At 45.3% G+C, this 13,069-nt stretch overlaps 1 protein-coding gene across 2 annotated transcripts in view; it reads right to left on the minus strand.

Annotated features, from left to right (window-relative positions):
* Window positions 1-12,820, minus strand: part of GLI3 (GLI family zinc finger 3) — a 206,690-nt gene extending 193,870 nt beyond the window's left edge. For both annotated transcript variants that reach the window (XM_061374908.1, XM_061374905.1), the window contains exon 1: window positions 12,213-12,820. The gene's annotated coding sequence lies outside the window, so the exon portion shown is untranslated. The remainder of the gene's footprint in view (window positions 1-12,212) is intronic.
* Between the last annotated feature and the right edge of the window lie 249 nt (window positions 12,821-13,069).

Genomic DNA, 13,069 nt, shown 5'->3' on the forward strand with positions numbered 1-13,069 from the left:
TTGTCCCCCATTCTCTCCTGCCCTCGGTTCACAAGCCTGTTTCTTCCAGCTGTAAGGCGTGAAAAGAAACAATTGTGCTCCCTACTCAGCTAGAAAGGAAGAAGCCTCGTACGTACTCTGTCCCCATTTCACAAGGCCAGTGGAGTGGCATGAAACTGGATTTCCACGAACTTTGCCATGGATTTGGACAAAGATCACACAACTGATGACAGGTATGTACAGCAGCTCCATGCGTCCTGCCACACAGATGTCTGTGCAGCTACAAGCTAGCAGCCCTCACTTATCTTCACCTCCTACCCCTTTCCACCACAGCAGGACAGGACAATCTGATCCTACCACTGCTCAGAAAAGAGGGTAATGAAGGTACTGTAAGGAGTTAACACAGCTTTAACCTGCGATTCAAGAGCTGGCTCAGACTGGCATCCATCCATTCTCTGCTATTTTTTTCTTTCCCCAGCAGGCTACCAATGACATGTTTCTGGTGCTTTGGGGCCTTTCCTCTTTAATGTAAGGAAAACTGGCAGACATCGTTCCGCATTTCCCACCGCTCCCTATCGCATTCCTGGTTTATGCTACCTTGTGTGGACAATGGCACGGAACAGAGACCTGAAGTAGTGCTTAAAGTGAGTTTTTGATCATAAAATTGCAGAATTGGCCACGAGCTAATATAAACATCTGCTCTGGGTACCTGCTCTGCTTCATGTCTGCTTAGTTTACACCCAGAAGGCTGCTTTTATTCACAGCAGCATGGAAGAGGGAACACTGCAAGAGTGAACTTTCTTATTCAGCTCTCACCCCACGGCACGAGGCAGCAGCCCTGCAGACGTTTCCTCCTGTGCCTTCCTTCCTCCACTCCCAACCCACATGCACGTGTGGCAAAGGCGTCTGAGAGAATTCCAGCAGCTCCAGTTACACTCCAGTGCCCTATTTAGATAGATGGTGGCATGCATGGCTGGAAAAGTAAGGAAAGCCAAGAGAGATGGCAGGACTAGTAACTTGATGTATGTGTTTTGATAGGTTTTGCCAAGCATGCTGGATAGGGAAGCAGTCAAATGGTAATCAATATGGTGACCCACAAATCTTTTCCTTCTGACAAGTGGAAGCCCAAAGTTGAAAAGACAAACACAAACCAAACACACACCTTCTAGAATCCCAGCCTGGTTTGGGTTGGAAGGAACCTTAAAGCTCACCCAGTTCCAACCCCCAGGGACACCTTCCACTAGAGCAGGTTGCTCCAAGGTCCTGTGTTCAACCTGGCCTTGAACACTGCCAGGGATGGGGCAGCCACAGCTTCTCTGGGCACCCTGTGCCAGCACCTCAGCACCCTCACAGGGAAGAATTTCTTCCTGATGTCTAATCTCAATCTTCCCTCTGTCAGGTTAAAGCCATTCCCCTTGTCCTGTTCTTACATATCCTTGTAAAAGCTCCTCTCCAGATTCCTTGTATGAAGACTTCTTTCCACTGGCTGCTAATGCCTATCAAAAAGCATTCTGAAAACCAGCCAGCCTGACATCATCTTCACATTAAAACACAAGGTGGTTTATATTATCGTGTACACGGCTCTGCCCAGTGTATGGGTCAGTGACTTCCCTGTTCCTGCCCCAGGCCTGAGACAATATGGATCTATTCTGCAAGGAGCTCTGCTTTCAACAGACCAGAAAGCTAGCTTCTGTTGGCTATCCAGCATCTCCATGTCCATATGAATGGCAAGAAAATGCTATAACAGTATATGGGCTAAAGCCTGAACTTTCATAGGTAAATAGAGGGATAAACATTCCTTCCTGAAAGCAAACATCCATGGCTTTTTCCCATTCAACCATGCTTGAACCTTTTGTAATTTCCCTAAAGCCTGAACCCACTGCACAATTAATTCCAGATCCCCATTTTAAACCTAATCCCTCTCAAAACAGCAACCTGCCTGCAGGTGTGTCTCTCTTTTTCGAATTGTAAATGTAAACTTTTTCCCAATTGCATATTACATTGGAGGAATTTTAGGAGCAAGCTACTGGAATGAAGTAGTTAAATGAGGAAAACTGCCTCTTTTAAAAGGAATGTCAACAAATGACAATATGTTAGAGATGTATTTCAAACAAAAAGAATCTCTCAAGCCACTTTAAATTATGTAATTCCTGGTCCTTATGTGTGCTGGTCATAAAATTGTGCTCATGGTAGTAAAAATAATCATATTCATATACTGAGGAGGGAAAAAAGCCATCTTTTCCTTCATTTACTCACAGTGCCAACTCACTGAAAACAGTGGAGCAACCCTCTCCCTGAAAGAGCAGGAAATGTGACCCCTTCTGTACGCTTTGATTCCCCAAGAACCTTCAGGTCTGTGCCCCTCCTTTCTGAATTCCTTTCTAAAACCAGTGCATTTATATTGCATACATTAGTTTCAAAGACCAGATCACGCACACCTTTATTCATAGGAACAGGCTCACTGACTTCAAGAAGACTACTTGCCTAAGCGGTTGGCCAGGAAACACCACCTAAAATCCTCAATTTGCATGTTAGACTGGTTTATGTTTCCTGCAAACTTGAACCTTTTTCTGCCTTTATTTGGTTTGGTTATTTTGTTGGGGTTTGGGGGTTTGGGGCAGGGGGTTGAGGGGATATATTTGAATGTGCTGGATTGAAAAAAAAACAAACCTAAAAGCCCCTTTCCCTGTTTCATTCGATGCTGCTGTAGTTGTATTCAATTCATTAACAAGTGGTTTGCATCCGCTGAGAAGAGCTGTCTGAAATAGCAGTGTCACAGCATTCATCATCATTACATCAGCAGTAGGGAAGTTCATACTGATTGCTATCAGCAACCAGAGTGCCCCAATCAGCGTGCAAGCAAACATAGCATGTTTAATTTCGCAGAAATTACTCTGGGTAGTTAGGGTGCTCATAGGTACTACTTTGATCCACACTACTGGAAGCAGTCTTTGGGGATACAATACATCTTGAACAGCACAACGGTATGAAAGTGAAAACCACAAGGGGAGGCATGAAGAACAATCAGGAAATTACAGTCTCTCTCAACCATAAAGGACCCTTTATCAAGTTTATCAAAAGCGGTTACACCGTTCCTTGGGATTATTTAAGGATAAAAAAAGGCATCTTGTTCAGATACATTCAAATGCAAAATTTACATGAGACAATCTCATGCTATTATATGGAAGCTATTTCACACTGATTTATACAGACTTGATGCGGGTACATTTAACTTCCAAAACCCACCTAGATTTCAGCATCACTTCCCATCAAACCTGCTGGCAAAGCCACACTGACAAAGTTACCCCTGACAGCACATGTTGGAAAATACACATTTTAAGAAGTATCTTCCAATTGCTACATTAACCTCTTGGTTCATGTCATCACTTTTAGAACAGCCATAGGAACTAACCTGAACCCTAGACAACTTTTAAGTCGTTCCCTCTTTCCTCAGGTCTTTGTAAGCTAGACCCGATTTCTGCAATCCCCCATTACCAACCCCTGGGCATATTTTGCTCAGATTCTTCCCTGTTCAGACAATTGGTCACACTAAGACCTGTATAAATAGCACAAATAATAGTGTCATATCCACTATACATAAAACCACAACAAATCACTAATAAGGTGGGGGAAAAAGGTATCTTGTACTTCACAATCCTTCTCTCTGTTTAAATTATATGCATGATCTATAAATGCATTATTGGCTAGCTGCATACTTGTCCTAAATCTGTTTTGAAATGTAAAGTAAAATTAGAAAGAAAAAAAAACAAAAAATAGCAGCACAAACCCAACAGGATCAGATAGGTGGATTTGTTGCTTGAAATTAAAAAATACCCCAAGTTATAGGGCACCACATGTATTAATATAATCTTTCCATTCATTACTATCTTCGGTCTTTTCCTGTGTTCCATTCCTTTGATTTCTTTCCCCCACCCCCATAAAGAATGAAAAACAACTAGACCTAAAGCCTGGTTAATGATGATCTGATCTGTTCCTGATAGGTTAAATAGCTTGTGGCAACAATAATGCAGGATCACAAACACAAAGGCAATCAACTACGCAAAGCAGTGCTATTAGCATCCTCGTGATTAAGATCCTAAGTGAGAAACTCTTCTATGGCATACACTGAACTACTGATCAAGTGTAACAGTCGCTCAGCTCCAGAGGAATTACATTTGCTTACATCTTTCTGCTGCAGATAAATGGGATTACCAAAAGTTCTGAAAATATTTAAAACACACACACAGAGGAGGATCAATAAACGGCACTTTCTACTCAGGCAGCACCTCAGTAGGTTTTAACACACATCACCCACATACGCTTACAAGTAGATTATCTCTACTTTTGTTATGGGATTTAGAAAGCTGTTAAGCATAACCCCAATTAAATGTTTTTACTATTACTTCAACAGATTAAACAGAGTATCTAAATAAAACAGCTTTCCGCCAGGAAAGAAATGATTCATAGTTCCTTACCCAGTGAACAGAATTTAATGACTAAAAATGCTGAAGGATTCAGGTCAAACTATCCATATTCAACCAGTCCACCCATCACAGAAGTTGTTTGGGTATATGCAACACACTGCTGAGGGATACAAGACGGAACTCACAACACATCTTAGTGGCCTTACATTTCAGGTAGGGTGTCTCCTCTAAGGTAAAAATTCATAATCCATTCATTATCCAAGAGCCTTTACAGAAAGTAATGGAACTTTAAAATAAATTAAGGAAAAAACCCACAGCCAACACCGAACAAACAAGCCAGGTCATTAACTCTCCATCTAAGCATTTGTTATTGTAATCACAAGGGCTTGGGTTTCTTTATTCCTCCTTTTGACTCTCTCACAAACTACCTACATACAGACAATGGAAAGAACAAAGATTAGTTCTTAAAAAAACAGAAAGTGCCACATATTTTTCAAGCCTCCAAATGTGTAAATGTGTTTGGGGAGGGGGGTGGATTTTAAACCGGTAATGCACTTACCCTTAAGAAATTAGAACTCCTGCCAATTACCCTGCCTAAAATTGCTAGAAAATTCAGAGTAAGCTCTGTTCCTGCTTGTTTTGCAATCCTACATGTCCTTGTGCTTCAAAGTCTGCAGCAGGAAAAACTCTAGTAATTATGCCAAAGTAAGATTAGCTGTAAAAGAATTAGCATGGGGAGGAGGGAAGGGGGGAATCTCCCGTGGACTTTACTGTTTGCAGCACTAGGTTGAAATGAGTGGTGACACTTCAAATTTCTCTACCAAGCCTACACTTACTTTTTGTCCCTATCTTTCTTCAGCAACACTAAATCCAAACCAAACTTAACAGAACAGTGACACCCTTCTGTAAAAACACTAGTTTTATGAGACTCGAATTAGTACATTCATATGCTCAAGATCTGAAAGGACAGGAATACACAGAGAGGACAACCAGCAAGACCCGCTGTGTCGGTAACAAACACCATGACTTCCTCTGCTGATACTGTTATTAGCGCTAGAACACTTCTGGTGATGATACAGGATGTTTTCTTCTTTCCCTCCTTGCCAGTTTCTGGACCAACAGCTTGGTAAAGCAAATTTCAAACATCTGGAATGGGTGTGCTTTGCATCATGATTTATTTACTTCATCAAATAAGCAGTCACTACAACTGCCATGGAAAAATGCTGAAATACTCTAATTTAGAGTACCGGAGCTAAACGTGAATTCCAATGGCATGACCACTTTCTGCACACTTTGTGCTTTATCTCATCAGTCCCAAAAGATGAAAGTTTCCTTAGAATCAAAACTACATCTATATATCAATGTCAATCTATACAGGAACTGAGCCCAAGGAAGAACATCTTTAATATACATCTAGTGCATAGTGTTTCCAACTTATGATATGCAAATGAAAGAAGACTGTATTCCATTTTTTTACAATTAACATTTTCAAACAAGATTAAAGGAATCTAGTAGAATGTTTCTGAAAGGGCCATCAGCAGTCCCACTCCTGGAAGCCTGTTTATCTCCTCAGCATACTCTCAGGTTAGGGATGCCATTATCCAGAATTTCACGTTCTAACCCAACGCAGATGTTTTAACACGTGAAAGGAGCTAGGAAAGCTCCATATATCCAGGAAGGACTTCAAGTGTGAAAGGTACTTTATAAAACTTTACCTTCAGCTTTTACAGTTTACTTTAGGTTTTACACCTATCTCGTAGTAGCAGTAAAACTGCATCATGATTCCTTCACATTTTTGTAACTTGACAAAATACAACAGTACACCCCTGAACTCTTGCAGTATAAATTACTTCCCAGTCCACTATCCCTGCTCAAACAGGGTAATCACAGAATTACACAGCTGCCTACTTTTCCCAGAATAAACATCCATAGTGAAGGGAAGAACACCAAACCACGTCCTGTTAGTTAAGAATCGGTAGTGCTAGGATTTCATTTTAATATACACAGTTCAGGGCTGCAGAGGTTGTACTGAAGTGACACTAACTTGATCTGTGTTTCTGACTATTCGGTTTCAGGTATTCGTACATCTTATCTAACGAAGGCTTCATTCTCTCGGCAGCTGGATGAAGTATTCTTTACACACAGTTGGTTTTCTTGACACTAACAGATTTGTATGGAAAGAAAACAGAGTATCATACAAAGCAGCAAATAATAGTTGGGGGAGGCTCAGATCTAAAACACCAAAAGGTTACTTGGGTCCTTTAGGTCTGATCTAAATACCAGATATCAAAAAATACAGCAGCATTTTGAGCATCATTAAAAAAAACTCAACAGATTGTCTTGGTAATAGGTGCAAAAAATAACTTGACATTCTTCAGCTAAGGAAATTATTCAAATCAGATCTCTTGCTAGTGGGTTCTGATATTATCAGTTCTGACACCTAGCAACTATTTAGAGACAAGCGCATTCTACCCCAATTAGTTTGCCCCTTGTTGCAATCTAAATAATCTTGCAGGCATTTTTAAGATCAATGTATTGTCTTGTTTCTTGTTTTGTTCTTAAAGAGGGAGAAACCAACTCTTCAGATCAGCAGCCAATTTAATACACTTTCAAGGTAACGCAGGTACAATTTATATGTAGAGCGCAGACCACAACAAAACCACAGTATGATGCCAGCACAATCTTTTAAGAAAGTTTTCCCCTAAATCTCTGCAGAAAGCAGCCTTGAAAGAAAGCAGGGATTAGAGAGAGCTGGAAGGTAGGGAGGGGACTTACCTCAAACCCAGCCAAGCGGAAATCAGAGCAGTAATTCTACAAGTCGGCAGAGTACACTTTTAGAGCTATAATGGTGTGAAGAAGTGCTGGGCAGCATTGCCTGGAGGCAGCACTAATACACTGCTGACTAATGACTGGGCCATGCAGACAATGAATTTGGGGGTTGAAAACTAACAGAAACCGTGCAATACCTTGACAAATGGGCTTTCAAAATTTCATTCATTGAATAACCTTTAAGCACAAAATTGGCTCAAGTTCTCTCGGGAATACCATGACACATGTTGTTGGACAATAAGCATTTTCCTTTTTAATTAAAACTATTACACCGAATACATAAACACGATTACAGTGAATAAACCCTACCAGTTAACTACTGAGCAGCTAGAAAAGGAGACGGGACCCAGAATTTGAGGTGCAAACACCACTCCTTCAGAAGGGTCAACAAATCCCAGGGTTAACTACCTGATTCACTGAAATTCACCCTTGGCAGAACAGATTTTCCCTTCTTTGACACTTAAAGGAGAATGAGGACTTCAAAGGTATGTTTAATGAGCTGCTAAAATACAACTGGTTAAAAGAGGCTCAGAAATTATGTACTAAAAGCTGCATTGTGCTTAGAATTACAACTGAAAAAGTCTCCTTTTAAAGAGCCCAGTCAAAGTCAAGCCCCCATAAAACAAATCAAGCCTTGTGTAAACTTTGCAACCTTGTGTACTGACAAACACATTAAAACAACAGAATCCCTCTTTAAAGGAGCTCTCTTTTTTCAATGCAACTCGGCTTCCAATTTGAAAATGGCCTTTTTGGCTATTTTTACAGGCAGAATGAAATACCTGAAGTGTCTCTAAATTAACAAGTACCACTTGCCATAGACAGCATCGCCTTTAGCAGCTCCTAAAAACTTCAGAAAAGGATCTTAAAACAGGAAGCTTAGAGAGCTCATAAAACTGTTGTTGGAGCCAGGAACACATAGCATATTTAATCTGCAAACTGTGAGAGTCTACAATGATTTCAGCAAGATCTGAGGCATGCCCTCAAGGTTTGCTGGGATCTGGGATTAGGGAGTTGATAAGAACCCTCTACTGCCCATGGACATGTTTTTCTTCTGCAGTTAAACACAAATGCATAGAGACGTTTGACTGCTGCTTGGCGTTACTGCTCAAGTTATATAAAAGCTTTGCAGCTCCTTTTGCTGTCAATATATCAAAGTTTTAAAAAAAATCATCAAAGTGTGAAATTTCATTTAAAGTCTGCCAGTCTACAGCTCTATTTCACAGACCTATCAAATAAAAGTAAAGATGAAAAATGCACTGAAAGAACTTGAAAAGTTTGCAGCAGCACCCATGCCCTATTTTTGTTTATTCTGTCTCATTTTATTTGATTTTAAAGTATAACAAATCAATTCCCTTATAAAAATGACAAAGTCTAAAGGGAGGACGTCTATAAAACCTATGGTTAAAAGACAACTTGAAATCATTATTACGGCTGAACCTTTTGTTGAATAAAAAGCTTCCTCTGTAGCCATTTTAGCATTTTAATTGCCTAACTGCAAGTTGGCAGAAAATTTCCTGAATCTTCCAAAACAATCGGAATGACTACAGAATGTGAGTGCCAGAAAAACTAAAGCCTTCTTCAAAGTATTCTTCAGCTAGGGATTTACAACAATTGCATAAAGCAGAAAAGCCTGACTTTTAAGGTAATCTACTATAGCCTAAAAGCATTAACATTCCATTACTAAGGTTTTCCTGAGGATTTCATGACTCGTTGATTCATTTTTCCTTCAAGTCTGCTTTTTCTTTGTACATTACTGTCTCCATACAGCTGACTGCGTGCAACACTGATCATTAAAATGCTTCCTTCCATAACTCCAAATAAATCCTGCTTTAATAACCATCAGATTCCTTATTTATCAGGCAAACATGACTAACTTTTCACTAACACTCTGCAACACAAAAATATGCCATTCCTTCCCTGGAGCATGCAGAATGAAATTCAAACATGCTCCAGAACGCAGGTAATGGGGCAGCTTTCCCAAAAACGAGGCAGGAAGTGTAACTAGAACTTTTATGGGTCATTATCAAATGCACACGTTTCTCTTGTTAAAAAAATGAAGTAATCTGCAAGATGAACAAATTATGATATCTCAAAATTTGAGCATTTTTCTTTCTCTAACACGGATTCCAAAATAAACAGAAATGATTTATAACCATAGATACTTTTAATTTCTTAGTTACAAAATGTTTTTGTCTTTGAAAAGGCACAACACCATCTTTCACAGCTCAAGACTGCTTATAGCAGTAAAGGCTGTCTTGGCCACTGCATGCGTTCTCAAGCCAAAAACGTTACTCCACTCAAGCAGGAAAATGCAGGTGATGTCTTTGTTTCGTAGCACTTCCACAGAAACGCTCTGGAAAACAGCATGTCCTACTGAAAACCATGTGCAGCTATCAGAATGCAAGAGCGCATTCATTCAGGCACCTTAAGCCATAGTTTTACTACCACTGCTGCTTAAAAGGATATATATACACTGAGGGAGTCCTCTTCTTACTCATTCTTCTTACTCATTCAAAATCACATAATCCTGCTTCTAAAGAAATAATCCTCCCCCTTAAAATAGCCTTCTCTCATAGTTACTATTATTTATGTTTCTAGAATTGGGCTATGCACCAAACGGAAAGTATTTACATACTAGCTAGTTAAACCCAAACCTTCATTATATAAACAAGCTCTCAGGAGGCTGCACACAGTTTACATTGCTGAACTCATTCACCATTACTTTTAATCTATATTTCCTCAGCTGAAACACAGCAGTGGGGACACGGAGCTTTTTACATTTCCATGTTTCTTTACTTTTACAACACTGCATTTGTCTTCCTTCAAAATAATCATGACATATGTAATTAAGAAACTGTCAGATCATTATTAATTTTTAATAAAGGACCTAAATGAAATAATTATAGGAATCAATCAGTGAGGCACCTTTCCAAATTACAATGCAATTGCACAAATACTCAAACTACTTAAGGCCAGTTCTTGCGCACTTCAATCCCTAATCTCGCTTAACACCACATCAAAAAACAACGTTGCCACACAGAGAAACTTTGTGATTTCTCACTACCCCACCGACTTAAAACGGTTTCAGAGCAGATCCTTACACCCGGCGCAGAAAGAGGGCCAGCCGCGCCTGCTTGAGAACGCTTGTTGATTGAATCAACCGCGTTATCTCCAGGGCCCTGAAAAATTTCGCTTCCAAGTTTCTTCTGTAGCCCGCACAAAAGGAATGAAGCCCGCACGCTGGAGCTTAAACACAACCCATCACGTTTATTGAGCCTTGGAATGAAGCGGGAAGTAGCAGAGGCGCGACGGCGAAGGGGGTTTTGCTGTGGGGTTGCTACCTAATGCTCCTTTAGTGAAGCAGCCTCTAAAACGTGACCCTGTATATCAAACGGCCAGCTATCCGTACCTTGGACTAAAAGGCTCTTTGAGATCCGTACAGTCCATCACTCCAAACTGAAGTGGCAGCTGGAAAATGTGGAACAGCTGGCAAGGAGCTGAGAGAAAACGTTTTACATAAATACATCTGCATACGGGCTGGCAGAAGGCCACGGACACCGTGCCCACAGGACCCGGTCAAAACTAAGCACCAGAGGGTTAAAACACACAATTCGGGGAGGGTGATGGAGGGGGGGACACGGGGGGGACCCCTTTTACCTTTTCTCTTCACGTGGTGCGAGGCTTTGGGAGTGGGCACCGGGCTTGTGTCAACACCCGGACCTTACGGGAGAACTCAACCGCGGAGGAGCCGCTCTCCTCCGACCCTTCAAAGTTGCGCGGTGAACGCGGGGCCGGCCCGGGGCGGCTCCAGCAGCTGCCCCGGGGGCCACCGCCGCCCCCCGCCCCGCTCCGCTCCGCTCCTCCCGCCTCAGCCCGGCCCGGGCTCCGCAGCTTTGACCCGCTGCCAGCGGTGAGGCGAGGCGAGGCGCGGCGCACAAAAAGGCGCGGGAAGCCCCCCGCACGCAGCCCGGCCGGGACGAGGCTGTGCCCTTCCCCTCAGCGAGCCTCCGCCATGGGGGGCACCGCGGCCGCCCCTCAGCCCCGCCAGATGTGACAGCGCCTTCTGCCCCGCTCCGCCCGCCTCTCCCCCGGCAAAGTTTGCGGCCGGCCTCCCGCCCCACGGGCGTGCAAACGCTGCCCGGGAGGAGCTGCTCGGAGAACGGGGGGGGAACGGTGTCAGGAGAAAAAAGCAGCTCCGCCGCGGGACGAGCGCGGGCAGCGCGGCCCGGCCCCGGTCCCGGTCCCGGTCCGAGCGCGGGTTGCGCCCGCCGCTCCCCGCACCCTCCGCTCCCGCGCTCTCTGACAGCCATTTTGGGGGTTAGACACCTCGCTCCCCTCACCCCCGCCTCCAAAGTTAGGGAAGCGGGAAGGGGGCCGGGAGCGGGGAAGGAGCGCTCCGCACAACGACGATAAAGTGGCCCGGAGCAGAGCCCGGGGAACAAAGAACTTCTCGCCCAAGTGGGTACGTACCTGCCGCCGCTGCCGCCGAGCCCCTCCGCTGCCCATGGGCGACGGCCGCTTCCCCCGCCACCGAGGATAGCGGGGCCGGCTCTGGGGAGGGGGCACGGGAGGGGGGGGTACGGGACGCACGGACGGGACAAGAGCGGCAGACAGGGCCGGCGGGGGATTGTTGGTGGTTGTTTTCTCCCTGCCCGCTCCTGTGCCTCCGTGTTGGGGGGGTTTGTGTGTGTGAGTGTGTGCGGATCCGACATCAGTTCCAGTGATCTTGTAATCTGATCCCGTCTGACTCACCAGCACTTGACTGACATTTCTGATTTGGTTCAACAAAAAGAGCGGGGGGGAAGGAGGGAAACAAGAAGACGGGGAGCAAAGAAAAAAAGAACATCCCCAAGTCCCCCGCCTGGCATCGGAGGGAAGGGGGGACCCCTCCGCCCCGTCCCGGCCCCGCCGCCCGGCATTGTTTTGGCTCGGCGCAGGCACCGAAGGAGGGGAATAAACACATCGCGCCGAGATACTCACGTGTCGGAAAAGTTGTCCCTTCTGCTCCCCTCGCTCCCGCACACTCCTCTCCGCCGCCTCCTCCAAGTTTTACAGATGTTGCAGGGCTCCTCGTCGCCGCCCCTCCTCCTCCTCCTCCCAGCGCTGCCCTCTGGATCAGAGCAGGGGAAAGGCTCTTTAGGGATAACTCCCGAGTCAAACACCCTCCGCTAAACTTTCCCCCCTCCCTCCCCTTCCTTTAAGCTCCGCTCTCCTTTCCCCCCCTTCCCTCCGCGCTGTCGGGACGCGGCTGGCTGCTGCCCGGGCCCGGCTGGAAGCGGGACCGGCTGCCGGAGGGAGGGCGGGCTGCGCCCCGGGGTGCGGGTCGGGCCGCGGCCTGGCGGGCTGCGAGGCGCGCTCTCGGCATGACACCCCGCTCCCCCTTCCTCCTCCTCCTCCTCCCCGCCATCCCCCCGGCCCGGCCCGGCCCGAGGGCGGCGACACCCCGCCCACCGCCGGCAGCAGCGCGGGGCTACGGCCGCCCCCCCGGAGCGGCTCGGGTCGCGCTTCCTCCCGCTCCCTCTCTTCTTCCTCCTACTCTCCCGCTCCATCCTCCAGATTAGCCCCGCTTTTCCGCGCACCTCTGCGTTGGGCCCCGCTCCCCCCCAAAATCAGGGGGTATGGGGGGCAAAACGTGCCCTCCGGGGGGGTTCGATGTGTGCTGCGGCTGCTGGGTTCTCTGGCTGCCTCCACTGACACAGACTTCAAGGAAAGTTTCACCTAAGCCATGTGACACTGAAAAACAGCGCTTTCGTGGAAAAAAAGGCAAGCACCAGGGCGAAGGGAAGGCTGGCGGCGGTGCTTCCGCCGGCTCCTCCCGTCCCAGCTCCCGGACAGCC

Source organism: Neopsephotus bourkii, unplaced genomic scaffold (genome assembly GCF_033783945.1).
Source record: "Neopsephotus bourkii isolate Nb327-2 ecotype Australia unplaced genomic scaffold, CSIRO-AGI_Nbou_v1 NB_1655, whole genome shotgun sequence".
Lineage (NCBI taxonomy): Eukaryota > Metazoa > Chordata > Aves > Psittaciformes > Psittacidae > Neopsephotus > Neopsephotus bourkii.